General features: G+C 54.3%; 1 pseudogene; it reads right to left on the bottom strand.

The window, feature by feature from the left end:
- Positions 1 to 5074: 5074 nt before the first annotated feature.
- LOC103276529 lies at positions 5075 to 5628 on the bottom strand (annotated as a pseudogene).
- Between the last annotated feature and the right edge of the window lie 4405 nt (positions 5629 to 10033).

Below are 10033 nucleotides of genomic sequence, written 5' to 3'. Positions count from 1 at the left end.
TGGCCGGGAGCGGCCACTGCACTCCAGTCTGGGCGACGGAGTGAGACTCCAACTCCAAAATAAAAAAGAAAGAAAGAAAGAAAGTCATCTCACTTCTGTGTATAAGAGAAGATGTGAGATGTGGCCGGGCACGGTGGCTCACGTCTGTAATTCCAGCACTTTGGGAGGCCGAGGTGAGAGGATGGCCTGAGCCCAGCCCGGGCAACTTGGCGAGACCTCATCTCTACAATAAATCAAAGAATATCCTTGGCGTGGTGGCTCATGCCTATAATCCCAGAACTTTGGGAGGCTGAGGTGAGAGGTTTGCCTGAGCTCACAAGTTTGAGACCAGCCTGAGCAACTTGGCGAGACCTCATCTCTACAATAAATCAAAATATTTGCCGGGCATGGTGGTGCGTGCCTGTAGTTCCAGCTCCTTGAAAGGCTGAGGCAGAAGGATCTCCTGAGTCCAGCAGGTTGAGGCTGTGGTAGCTGTGAGCATGCCAGTGCAGTCCGGTCTGGGCAACAGAGTGAGACTCCAACTCCAAAAAAAAAGAAAGAAAGAAAGTCATCTCACTTCTGTGTATAAGAGAAGATGTGAGATGTGGCCGGGCACGGTGGCTCATGTCTATAATTCCAGCACTTTGGGAGGCCGAGGTGAGAGGATGGCCTGAGCCCAGCCCGGGCAACTTGGCAAGACCTCATCTCTACAATAAATCAAAATATTTGCCGGGCATGGTGGTGCGTGCCTGCAGTTCCAGCTCCTTGAAAGGCTGAGGCAGAAGGATCTCCTGAGTCCAGCAGGTTGAGGCTGTGGTAGCTGTGAGCATGCCAGTGCACTCCAGCCTGGGCAACAGAGTGAGACTCCAACTCAAAAAAAAAAAAAAGAAAGAAAGAAAAGAAAAGAATTAGCCAGATGTGGTGGCACGTGCCTGTGGTCCCAGCTACTCGGAAGGCTAAGGTGGAAGGATCGCCTGAACCCAATAGGTTGAGGCTGTGGTGGCCAGGAGCACGCCACTGTCCTCCAGCCTGGGCGATAGAGTGGTACTCTGACTCAGAAAAACAAACAAACAAATACGCAGCACTTTGGAAGCCTGAGGCGAGAGGATTGCCCGAGCCCACAGGTTTGAGACCAACCTGGGCAACATGGCGAGACCTCGTCTCTACGATAAATAAATAAATAAATTCGCTGGGTATGGTGGCACATGCCTGTAGCTCCAGCTACTCGGAAGGTTGAGGCAGAAGGATTGCCTGAGCCCAGCAGGTCAAGGCCACGGTGGCTGTGGCGTGCCCCTGCCCTCCAGTTTGGGCAACAGAGTACGACTCCGACTCAAAAAAAAAAAAAGAGAGAGAGAGAAAGCATGTGTGTTCTGCGTCCATCTCCTCACAGAGCTGCATGAACAGATGTGAGTCAAGGGCGTGTACTTTAATGCGGTCGATAATATTACTCAGACCTTGCAAAATGTTTAAGTTCAGGTGACATTTTTCGGCTAGCCCGCATTTCTCTGTGGATGACACAGTGCATAGACTGACACTCAGAAGTGACCTCTTTGACCCGACTAGTGAAACCAGAAAGCTGCCCAGTCATGGCAGCCACACTGTAGCTGCAGGTACTGACACAAAACGACCGGTTCAGTTTTCCTGATATGCCATCCTTCCAAGACTTGAACCGTCCTCAGGCACATCCTCCTGGAAAATACATCGCCCCAAAACAAGCATGGTCGCCTTGCTGTCAACATCGGTAGACTCATCTGCCTGGATTTCGTACCACGTTGACTCGTTAATCCTCTGGAACGATTGTGTCTCGATATCCTTTGCTAATTTATCTAGTTATGATACTGGCTGGACAAGGAGCACGTGTCACCTTTTGAACTGCAGTCTCTCCTCAAAGTTCACAACAAATATCCTTGGTCACAGGCAGGATCAACTCTTCACCAAGAGGAAAGGGCTTCTTAGCTTTTTTAGTTTATTTTGAGTCGGAGTCTCACTCCGTTGCCCAGGCTGGAGTGCAGTGGCCGCTCCTGGCCACCGCAGCCTCGACCTGCTGGGCTCTGGCGAGCCTTCCACCGCAGCCTTCCATGAGTCAGAACTACAGGCATGCACTACCATGCATGGCTAATTTTTGATTTATTGTAGGGACGAGGTCTTGCCATGTTGCCCAGGCGGGTCTCGAACGAACCTGCAGGCACAGGCAATTCATTCGCTTCAGACTCCCAAAGTGCTGGGATTACAGGCTGAGCCACCGAGCCCGGCCTTCTTAGCTTTATTTATTTTGAGTTGGAGTCTGACTCTGTTGCCCAGGTTGGGGTGCAGTGGCACGCTCACGGCCACCCCAGCGTCGACCTGCTGGGCTCCGGCGATCCTTCCGCCTCAGCCTTCCAAGTAGCTGGAACTACAGGCACATACCACCACGCCCGGCTAATTTTTTGATTTATCGTAGAGATGAGGTCTCGCTGCCCAGGCGGGTCTCGAACGCGTGGGCTCAGGCAATCCATTCACCTTAGCCTCCCAAAGGCGCAGGATTACAGGCTGAGCCACTGAGTCCGGTGAGCTGCGTTTTCTTTCGCCGCCTTTTCAAATCTTGAATACGTTTTCTTCACTTCTGACGTTCTTTCTGTGTATGATCCACCTTGTGTGTGAGATTTTCTTTTCTTTTCCTTTTTTTTTTGAGTTGGAGTCTCACTCCATTGGCCAGGTTGGAGTGCAGGGGCATGCTCCCGGCCACCACAGCCTCAACCTGCAGGGCTCCAACGATCCTCCTGTCTCAGCCTTCCAAGTACCCGGAACTACAGGCGTGAGCTACCACGCCCGGCTAATTTTTTATTTATTGTAGAGATGAGGTCTTGCCTAGTTGCCCAGGCGGGTCTCGAACCCGCAGGCTCAGGCAATCCACTCACCTCAGTCTCCCAAAGCGTGGGATTACAGGCTGAGCCACTGAGCCCAGCCTAGAGATTTTCATCATGTACTTGCCAGGCATGACATCCATGCTGTGACATTCGTCCCAGATTCCCAATCCAAAGTGCCTGCTGTTTTAACGGGTCATAGAATTGTTTACATATTCTCACCATGCAGTAACGTGATTTTCTGACCTGAGAAAGGGCCTGGAAGCTCATATCTTTTCACACTGAGCAATTCAATTGGTTGTCAAGCAGCCAATCTTCCAAATTCATTTCTCATTATGCCAGTTTCTTTTTTCTTTTCTTTTTTTTTTTCCTGAGTCGGACTCTCACTCTGTTGCCCAGGCTGGATGCAGTGTCACGCTCCTGGCCACCGCAGCCTCGACCTGCTGGTCTCCTGCAATCCTTCTGCCTCACCCTCCCAAGTATCCGGAACTACAGGCATGTGCCACCATTCCCAGCTAATTTTTTTTATTTATTGTGGAACAAGGTCTCACCAAGTTGCCCAGGCTGGTCTTGAACCTGTGCTCAGGCAATCCTCTCATCTCCACCTCCCAATGTGCTGTGACCTCTCCTGTCAAGGTGCGAGTCACCACGCCCGGCTTATGTGGGTTCCAAAGGCAGAATAGTTGCAGGGCTGTCAGATACCTCAGATAGTTCTTAGTACGTTGGTATCTGTGAGTTTCTTGCTCTACCAACGCCACAGACACTTCCCACACACCAGTGACACTTTTTGTGTGTGTGTGTGTGTGTATTTCATTTTACTCATTTTGGCTAGGGTTAGCTTGTGGGCTTGCAAAAACTGTGACTGAGACAAGTACACAGTGTAGAAAAGAGGCACGGACCAAAGTAGTGAATAAAATAATGGACGGGAGCCGGGCTCGGTGGCTCAGCCTGTCATCCCGCACCTTTGGGAGGCTGAGGTGAGTGGATGGCCTGAGTCCGCGGGTTCGAGACCTGCCTGGGCAGTGCAACCTCATCTCTACAATAAATCAAAAAATCAGCCAGGCGTGGTAGCGCATGCCTGTAATTCCGGCTCCTCGGAAGGCTGAGGCGGAAGGATCGCCAGAGCCTGGCAGGTCGAGGCTGCGGTGGCCGGGAGCGGCCACTGCGCTCCAGTCTGGACGACAGAGTGAGACTCCAACTCAAAAAAAATAAATAAATAAATAATGGACGGGCCATTCAGGGAACCAAATAAGTGTCAGATTCTGACGGAAAGCCTGTCCCCAGATGCAGCTGCGTAGCTGAAGTCCATCGCCTCACTTGCCACTCGCTGAGAGGCTGTTGATATGAGTCTGTAAGCAACTGGCTTATGATGGTTTCTGTGCGGTCAAACCTCACTGCTTGTGCTCATCGGTCTTTGCAGCCACTCCCCAGCTCTGGCATCACCGCCTGAGCTCCGCCTCAGATCATCAAGCATTAGATTCTGATAAGGAGCGCGCAGCCTAGATCCCTCGCGTGCACGGTTCACGATAGGGCTCGCGCGCCTATGAGACTCTGATGCCGCCTCTGACCTGACAGAAGACGGAGCTCACGCAGTCATGCAAGTGATGGGAAGCGGCTGTAAGTACAGATGAGGTTTCACCCGCTGACGCAACTCATCTCCTGTTGTGTGGCCCCGTTCTCCACGGGCCACAGACCGGTACCAGGGTTTAAGGACCCCTGCTTTAAAGGACTCGCCTAATTGATTCACGTCCGCCCGTCCCTTTGGACGAGTTCAGAGGCACCGGAATGGTGTTCTCTCATATTCACTCGCCCAGGGGACATTCGCCAGGAGTGAGAATCTTGGGGACAGCTTAGAGCTCAGTTTGTCCTAAGAAGCTCACCAGGTCCAGCTCACCATTTTTTTTCCTGAAAAACCCCCGCTTTATTTCAACCTTCATCCAAAAATGTAAAAAGCGTTTAAAACCCGTCGTTCCAAGCTGCAGACGCCACCCCGAGTCCCCGCGCACAGGTGGGGCGAGAGGGTCCGCACGGACGCCCAGAGTCCCCACCCTAGAGAAAGGGACGCCTCTCCGAGGCCTTTCTCTGGCCCCCAGAGCCTCTTCAACAGAGAAAAAATATCGAGACTTCTGGAAACTGTCTGGGAACACGAGCTGGTGGCCAGGGTGCAGCCGACAGACAAGAGCAACAAGGGGTCTTCACCCAGGCTCCCCGCTCCTCCTCCCCTCCCAGAGCCCGCAAGCCCCCAAGGAGGGCTAGGGCCTGCCCCGCTTCTTCTTGGCAGGAAGGATGGCACCCAACCCCGCCACCTCCTCTTCGCTCTCCTCTTCCTCGCTCTCCTCCTCCTCAGAAACACCGTTGCTTATGGGCACAATCTGGTGGCGCCCGGTGATGCGCACCGGGCCGGAGCCCGTCTTCAGGCGGAAGGTCAGGGCGGCTGGAGCTGGAACTCGTCGAGGCTGAGCGTGGGCTGGCAGGACCACCTGAGGTTGGCCACGGGGACTGCAATCTCCTGGTGGTCGCGGTCCCGGGCCACGACTTCCACCACGTTGCACTCGTCCTTGGCCCCCTCGGTGAGGGAGAGCACGGTCAAGGCCAGCACGTGCTCCGCGTCGTCCTCCTCCTCTACCCGGAAGGTGAAGGAACGGGTGCGGCCGGAGAGCTTGCAGCCGAAAAAGAAGCTGTCCATGGCGACCGAGGCCAGGCCCTGCAGGCCCCTACCGCCCCCCGCGTGCGCCCAGCTCTGGGCCCGGGAGCGCCCGGGCAGCCACGCCAGCGACCATGCTGCAGGCCGAACCCAGCTCACCATTGTTTTTTGAAAGTAGGATTTATTGAGAGGACAGAAAAGCTCCCACAGTGGGAGGGGACCTAAGGGGGTAGCCCCATTTCTTGATTTTTTTTGTAGAGACAAGGTCTTGCTAGGTTGCCCAGGCTGGTCTCAAACCATTAGACTCAAGCAATTTTCTCACCTCGACCTCCCAAAGTGCTGGGATTACAGGCGTGAGCCACCACACCCGGCCCCAGTTCAAAGTCATTTATAACGCCCATCATGCTCATGGACAGAGGCTCTGAAAAATGACATTACGGCATGGCGAGAATGAGTAAACAATTCTATGGCCCGGTTAGAACAGCAGGCAGTTTGGATTGAGAATCTGGAACGAATGTCACAGCGTAGATGTCATGCCTGGAAAGTACATGATGAAAATCTCATGCACATGATGGAACATGCACAGAAAGAACTTGGGAGGTTAAGAAAATATATTCAAGATTTAAACTGGCAGCAAAAGAAGATGCAGCTCATCAAGGAGTGAGGATTGCACAAGGCGTGAAGCGTCAAGGGTCCAAGGTCCCTGGGAGCCCGTCCAGAAGCTGCCTGGCACACGTATCCATTTGAAGCCTCTCTGTCGTACTCGGTAGTGTCAGAGGGAACATCTAATACTGCCTCTTTTTGTGTCTGTTGTCTATTATCCGCAGTGATTTGCTTCCTTGTGTGTTTTGTAATTTTGGATTGTGAACTGAGCTTTGGAGGGACTTTATCTGGGGATTCTTGGGTGGCCGGGCTTAAGGGATCTATCCTGAGAGGTATTCAGTTTGGTTTTGTCGGGAGTTACAGGAATATCACGAAGCCAAGGCAACTTTTTTTTTTGAGTTGGAGTCTCACTCTGTCGCCCAAGTTGAAGTGCAGTGGCACGCTCACGGCCACCGCAGCCTCGACCTGCTGGGCTCCGGCGATTCTTCCGCCTCAGCCTCCCAAGTAGCTGGAACTACAGGCATGCACCATCACGCTAGTATTTTTATTTATTGAAGAGGTGAGGTCTCACCAACTTGCCCAGGCTGGTCTCGAACCCCTGGACTCAGGCAATCCTCTTGTCTGAGCCTCCCGAAGTACTGGGATTACAGGCTCAGCCACCCTGCCTGGTGTGACTCTGTAGAGAATTCCAAACATTTAAAAGGCAGGCATGAGAATGCAAAACTCATGGGAAATTTCTTCCAAGCCCAAAGTTCCCATTTCCTAACATCCTTCTCTTCTCCTGGGTGGAAATTTTTCTGTCCCTTTCTCTAAAAGCCACCTCCCTGCCTCGCAAGGGTTCCAACCCTCAGCTGTGCCCTCCGGGGCTGGGAAGATCCCAGCCCAGCCCTGCCCCTTGGGCAGCTCCAGCCTGGTCCCTCTGCCTCCCAGCCCCCACCCCACCCCCACCCGGCTCTGGCCCTGAGGGACTGTGGTTACTTCCTCCATAACGCAGCATATTTATTTAGTGTAGTTTCACTTTTTTTTTTTTTTTTTGAGTCAGAGTCTCACTCTGTCGCCCAGACCCATGCATGGCCGCCGCAGCCTTGACCTGCTGGGCTCAGGCGATCCTTCCACCTCAGCCTTCCGAGTAGCTGGAACTACTAAGTGCCACCATGCCCGGCTAAATTTTTTGATTTATTGTAGAGACGAGGTCTCGCCCAGTTGTCCAGGCTGGTCTCGAACCCCTGGGCTCGGGCAATCCTCTCACCTCGGCCTCCCAAAGTGCTAGGGTTACAGGTGTGAGTCACCGCATCCGCCCAGAATCATATAATTCAAAAATCCGAACCAGGCTTGGTGGCTCAGCCTGTAATCCCGTGCCTTGGGAGGCTGAGGTGAGTGGATTGCCTGAGCCCGTGGGTTCAAGACCCGCCTGGGCAACTTGGTGAGACCTCATCTCTACCATAAATCAAAAAAATTAGCCGGGTATGGTAGCACACGCCTGTAGTTCCAGCTACATGGAAGGATCGCTGGAGCCCAACAGGTCGAGGCTGCGGTGGCCAGGAGCGGCCACTGCACTCCAGTCTGGGAGACAGAGACTCCAACTCAAAAAAAATAAAAATAAAAAAATCCCCAAAGCAGAGACTGTCAAGGTCACAGAGTTGTTTTGGGAGCAGGAATGGTGACCAGAGGCAGAGGCCACGACACAATCTGATCTTTCCTCTCAGGGGTTCAGAACCTCCATCCAGTCACCTTGTCCAGGGGTGACAGGTGACACTTACAATGAGTTTCTCCTGTCTAAAAGAGCCAGTCTCTGGGGCCTGCTATCATCGCCTGTCACACTGCCTGTGCTGTGTGTTGCCTGTCATGTGTGTACCTACTGTGTTGTGAGACGCCTATCATCGGCGTCGCCTGTCACATGTGTGTGCAATCACGTGTGCAAATGTGCTGACCGGCCCATGTGAGTGTGTGGCTATCATCCAATGCCAGGAGTGGCCAGGTGTTGTGTGAAGTCTTCTCCCGGGAACATGCCATATTAAGAAGGTCATGACGGGAAGTAGAGTCCCCAGGTGGTGACTCTGTGTGCCCGGGGGGGGGGACCTTCAGGTCTGCTCGGCACTAGAGCCTCTCTCCATTAGCACAATGGACGTTAGAAATGACTCTGAACTTGGCCAGGCATGATGGCTCAGGCCTGAAATACCAGCACCTTGGGAGATAGAGGCAGGAGAATTGCTTGAGTCCAAAAGTTTGAGACCAGGCCAGGTGCGGTGGCTCACGCCTATAATCCCAACCCTTTGGGAGGCCGAGATGAGAGCCTCCCAAGGGTTCAAGACCAGCCTGGGCAACTTGGTGCACCTCATCTCTACAATAAATCAAAAAATTAGCCAGGCATGGTGGTGCATGCTTGCAGTTCCAGCTACTTGGAAGGCTGAGGCAGAAGGATTGCCTGAAACCAGCAGATCAAGGCTGCGGTGACTTGTGAGTGTGCCACTGCCCTCCAGCCTGGGTGACAGAGTGAGATTCCTACTCAAAAAAAAAAAGTTTGAGAACAGCCTGGGCAACATAGCAAGATCTCGTCTCTACAAAAAAGTCAAAAAAAATTAGCTGGGTGTGGTGGCGAGCGCCTGTAGCCCCAGCTACTCAGGAGGCTGAGGAAGGATCACCCGAGCCCAGAAGCTCGATGCTGCCGTGAGCTGTGATTGTGCCACTGCACTCTAGCCTTGCGGACAGAGAGACCCTGACACACACACAAAGACCCGTCTTTGAACTGGAAAGCGCCGCGGACTGATATCCAGGCACCCACTGCCCTGTGTTTGCTCAGCACACCCAGGGCCCATACCCTTCCCAATAGCACCTTGCCCTGCATTCAAGGCCGGTCGTCTGAGCATCCAGCTGTCCAAGTCTGACTGGAGCTTAGCTGGCCGTCCTCCACGAGGACGTTGCTACATCTGCCTACAAAGAACCTTCCCCTCTGTGACAGATGCTGACAGGGGAATTGGAAGGGCGGCGCTGGCCGTGCCGGTCCCACTGCTGGCACCGTGTGACTGTTTCTGGGCCTGCTTGGCACGAAAAGTCTTCAGGGTGAGGCAGCTTTGGCTCCAGGACTGAGAAAATGTAGTATCTCCAGCTACACCCTTGCGACTTGGGAACCTCGGAGCCGCCAGGCTGAGGGGTCTCACATGGGTTGTCTTTTACAGAGATGCACTTCCCGGAGAAGGAACCGGTGGCCCAGATGGTCAATTCCTTGCCCAAGGTCACAGAGGCTGGCTCCAGGGCCCATCAGACGCTGCTGAAACCAAACTCAAGTGAGGGCAGAGAGAAATGGGCCACAGGAGGAGGTGGAGGTCCGGACGACGGGCTGTGGGGAGTCCCCAGAGGAAGGCGTGGCCCCGCCGGAGTACCTGCTGGGTGCAGCATGGCCCCAGCATGGCCCCCTGGCCTGTCCTCATCCGACCATCCCCAGCTCTTCAGTGGCGTCACCGTCTCCTCTGCCCACAGGAGGGTGGTGGAGAACGGGCACCCTCAGGCCTTACGGGGGTCTGGGCCCTGCACCAGCCTGTCCTACTCGTGGGCATTGTGGCCGAGGCTGCAGCCAGGAAGGACGGTGACGGGGTTTCCCTGGGCTCCAGCGACCATTCCCAGGTCCGTACTGGGCGCCAGGTGACCTCACCATGGCTCAGAAGTGGACCCTGCCTCCAAAGATGGCCCTTGGAGAGCTGTGGGCAGAAACGTCCAAATGGACAAAAAGATGAGGGTGGATGGGTGGGACTGGCTGCTCCTGGCGGATGGGAGACGCATGCCAGGCCACCCGGAGGAGACCCCGAGGCCTGGGCCTCTGGGGGTCTGTCCCACCCTCTAAACCCACGAGGGGGCGACCGCTCTGCCACACCCTCCCCTGGGGACGTCGCGGCAAGCCACTCCAGCGCCTCTTCCTCCTGGGTGGACGGCGCGGGACAGCAAAGCCGGGTGCGCCAGGGAGGGAGGG

Source organism: Carlito syrichta, unplaced genomic scaffold (assembly GCF_000164805.1).
Source record: "Carlito syrichta isolate Samal-C Ts95f unplaced genomic scaffold, Tarsius_syrichta-2.0.1 Scaffold316216, whole genome shotgun sequence".
Lineage (NCBI taxonomy): Eukaryota > Metazoa > Chordata > Mammalia > Primates > Tarsiidae > Carlito > Carlito syrichta.
The sequence above is the reverse complement of the archived record's forward strand: the minus strand, read 5'-3'. Positions and strand labels throughout refer to the sequence as shown.